At 41.7% G+C, this 4083-nt stretch overlaps 1 protein-coding gene across 1 annotated transcript in view; it reads left to right on the top strand.

Moving 5' to 3' along the window:
* LOC102756894 (myeloid cell surface antigen CD33) overlaps window positions 1–4083 on the top strand; it is a 10839-nt gene that overhangs the window by 5003 nt on the left and 1753 nt on the right. The gene's annotated exons all lie outside the window — the stretch shown is intronic.

Genomic DNA, 4083 nt, shown 5'->3' on the forward strand with positions numbered 1-4083 from the left:
GAGAATTCGAAGGACACAGAAGGCATGGTGGCTGAAGCAGGGAAGTGAGGTGGAGAGTGAGGTTTAATTTCTGGATATACATTGAAGTTCCAGTTGACTTGGGGTCTGAAAGTCTAGAGGAAGAATGTGCCCAAGTGTTTTTTACCCTGAGCATCAGAAAGGGTGTGTTTGATGGACACAGAGAGGGGGGTTTTGAGGTGGATGTTCATTCTGAGAGGACACTTCATATCCAACTGGGGCCGTCAGTGAGAGAGTTGGTGTGGACGTCTGAAGATCAGGAGAGGGGTCCAGATGGGAGATGTGAACATGGGTAGTCAGTGTGAGATGATGACAACAGGTGAGGGAGGAAAAGGACTGATGGCACATAGAGAAGAGAAGACACAAGGAAACACATTGTCACTGGAGACCCTGACAACAGAGGTTTCTGTGGTTGGTGGCAAAGGTGTGAAGATATGATTGGAACAACTGCCCGAGAGAATTGGGGGAGGGGATATGGGAATAGTGGGCCCAGACAACCTTTTGAGGAAATTGGCTGCAAAGATGAACAGAGGGATGAGTCTGGAGAAGGAGGTCTTATCTCGACTCCTCCTCTGGGTCCTCCCAGAGGTGTTCCATGAATTCCCGCCTGTATTGGTTTCCTGGGGCCATTTGACAAATTCCCACACACTCTGTGTCTTTAAAAAATGGAAATTTAATCTCTTAGTTCTTGAGACCAGAAATACATGTAGGGAGAAAAATATCTTCTCCTTCTGCCCTTCTAAGTTGTTGCTGGAGACCTCAGATACAAAGAAAGATAGGGTGCCACATCTTGGGGTAATGTCCTATACCCCATCGTGTGTAATGGGCTCTATTGTGTAGAAATCCAGTTGTTGGTTGGGACGCACTCGGTCCAGAGGCTGGAGGAGAGAACCCATCTCTTGCTTCTTCCAGGTGGTGTAGTGCCGGCTGTCCTTGGTTTGTGGCTGTGTCACTGAGATCCATCTCCTGGTCACATGGCCTCACCCTGCTCTGTGTGCAGAAAGTAACCTACTACGTCTATCTTGGGGACACTTGTGACTGGATTCAAGGATCAACCCTCATAATGTAGGATGGTTTCATGTAGATATCCTTACCTTAATCCCATCAGTAAAGCCCGCCTTTCCCTTATATGGGAACATTTTGGAGTACCAGGGATTAAGAACTGGATATCTCTGGGTGGCCATCATTCAGCCCTCTGCACTGTCCATGTGACCTTTTCAATCCTTGAATGTCTCCAGACTTTGTTTGCTCTGCTCTTCCATGTCCCGATACATTAGTGGGTCATCTTCTGAGTGACCCTTATTTTAGGGAGCAGGAGCTTGCTGTTCTGTGAAAGTAACTTCAAAGAAAGCAAAAGGAGCCTGGCTGCTGTGGATCAGTGGTTGAGTGTCGACCCAGGAACCAAAAGGTCTCTGGTTTGATTCCAGGTCTGGACACATGCCAGGGTTGTGGGCTCCATCCCTATTAGGGGGCATGCAGGAGGCAGCTCAATGATGATGTTTCTTTCTCATGAATGTTTCTATCTCTCTCTCTCTCCCTCTCATTTCCTCTCTGAAATCAATCAAATAAAGTACAAACAGGAAATAGTGAGACTTGGAACAGATATGGAGAAAATGAAACTCTTGGGCTTTGCTGTACATTCCAAGGCTGTGCATATGCTTTTAAACGCAGTATGGCAGTTCCTCAAAACATTAAAAATAGAATTACCATAAAAACCAGTCATTTCACTTCTGGGTATTTACACAAAGGATTGAAAGCAGGAATTTTAATGGATATTTATACATCTCTGTTCATAGTAGCATTATTCACCATTAGGTGAAAATAGCCGAAGGACCCATCGACCAAGAAACAGACAAACACAATGTGGTGTACACATACAAGGAAATGTTATTCGTCCTCGAAAAAGGGAGTGAATTCTGACTCATACCACAATGTGGGTTGAAGATACTCTGCTAAGTGTAGCAAGTCAATCACAAAAGGATAAATACTGTGTGATACCACTTCCATGAAGTACTTAGACTAGCAAGTTCAGAGACATAGACCGTAGAATGGTGGTTGCCAGGATCTGGGGGGATGGAGAGCTTTGCTTTTCATGGGCACAGAGAGTCAGTTTGGGAAAAATGACAAAAGATCTAGAGATGGATGGTGGTGATGGTCCCACAACAATGTGAATGTCCTTAATGCCACTGACCCAGACAATTAGAAATGTTTTGATAAGTTTGTGTTACCACTGTTTTATAAAAAAAAATAGCCACAGAGTTAATCTGCCATTTCACCTAATAAGAAAAATAATGGCAGCTACCCACATGAAACAAGCTTAACATCACTTGTTATTAGAAAATTACAGGTTAAAACCAGGATGAGATACAATGGAATACCACTTAGTAAGAATACATTACAAAGAACACATACATAGAACTTGGATCAATTTCACAAATATTATTATGAGAGAATATAGACACAAATCAGTACTTTATAGGAATTCTCCTATAAACAGAATTAGTTCACCATGATTGAAGGTGAATCAGGGGCTGGAGGTGGCAGTGATGAACTACAAAGACGTGGGGAAAGTCTCGGTGGTAGTAGGAATGCTCTATATTTTGATTATGGATCAATCCCATTTGTTCAAATTCATAGAAATGCATACAAAAGTGGCTACATTTTATTTTATGGAAATTATGAAGTTATTAAAAGAAATACAATTAGAACTCACAGAATCCTCCCTTCCATGAAAATGGTATAACTTTCTTTATGGTAGACATCATTTGTAGTGGGTTTTCTCTAATATTCTTACAGGTTTTTTTTAACAGCCTAGAACAAGATATCATTTTACTTACTGGAGATTCAATATCTTTTTCTTATTTTTTATTTAGATTTGAGAGAGAAAACGTAAGTGTGTGTGAGAGAGAGAGAAGAGAGAAACATCGATTTGTTATTCCACTTTTTATGCATTTATTGATTGCTTCTTGGAGACTCACGTCTCATCCTCAGATGACCTCAGAGGGCCTAGTTTTGCTCTGGTGCTGAAGGGAAGCTCCTGAGATGGGACAGGACAGAGTCAAGGCTTGTGTCCCGACCTGGGATCTAACCCACAACTTTCCTGTATTGGGAAGACCTCTAAACAATCGAGCTTTCGGGCCAGGACAAAACTCAATTTCTTATCCACCAAATGAGGGCACAAAAGTCTCTCTGTATTAGTAAGACTGAAGGCCCATCTATCTACACTACTGTGTTAGAAAGATTTTACAAATATCTGGTGGCAAATGCTTCTATGTCACCAGCATCAAGAGTTTGCCAGATGCATATCCACAGACTCAGATGGAAAACTACATGAGCTGAACCTAAATTTTAATTGTAGCTGCATATTCCATTCATTTTCCTAGAAATATTACATGCTTGGAGCCACATTTCACTGTGAGAAGCATAGTTTTGATCAACCTTACATATTTTTATTTTATGCAGACATCAGAGCCCTCATAGTCCAACTTAGAATTTGAGGTGTCTTACAACTTTATAGCACTAATAAGGTAGCCATATTTTAAGGCAAAACAGAAATAGCCTAGGAAAAGAGGACATCATTGTACCAGGGAGCTAGAATAACACTGTTTCTGAAATTAAGTCTAGATATATCCCTGAGAATCCCAGCAGTCAATGCAAAAAGGAAATTGTGAACTCCAGCTGACACAAGAAAGTATGTACTTTATTTGAAAGGCAAATATCATCTTACTCCCAAAGACCAGGGGAAACATACTCCATATGGAAAGAACTTTGCAAATATAAGAGAAATTTTTCAGCTCATTGTTCATCCACAACTTTGCAGCGCTTTCCCATAACAGGAAACTCTCTTCTGCGTGATGAGGAACTGAGACAGCCTCTTCCGTTCACACACTCTGAGTGACGGGAATCATAGAGAAGAGTTTCCTGCCCTGGCATCAGGGAACATGTGGTCTTCCTTTGTGTTACATGGAGATGCAACACAGTTTTCACTTCGGAGATGCCATCATTGCAACACCGTGAATCAGAGATGTAAAATAGGAACCCGCACTTGTGTTTTTAGGAAATACA

This window comes from Myotis davidii, unplaced genomic scaffold, assembly GCF_000327345.1.
Source record: "Myotis davidii unplaced genomic scaffold, ASM32734v1 scaffold2152, whole genome shotgun sequence".
Taxonomy (NCBI): domain Eukaryota; kingdom Metazoa; phylum Chordata; class Mammalia; order Chiroptera; family Vespertilionidae; genus Myotis; species Myotis davidii.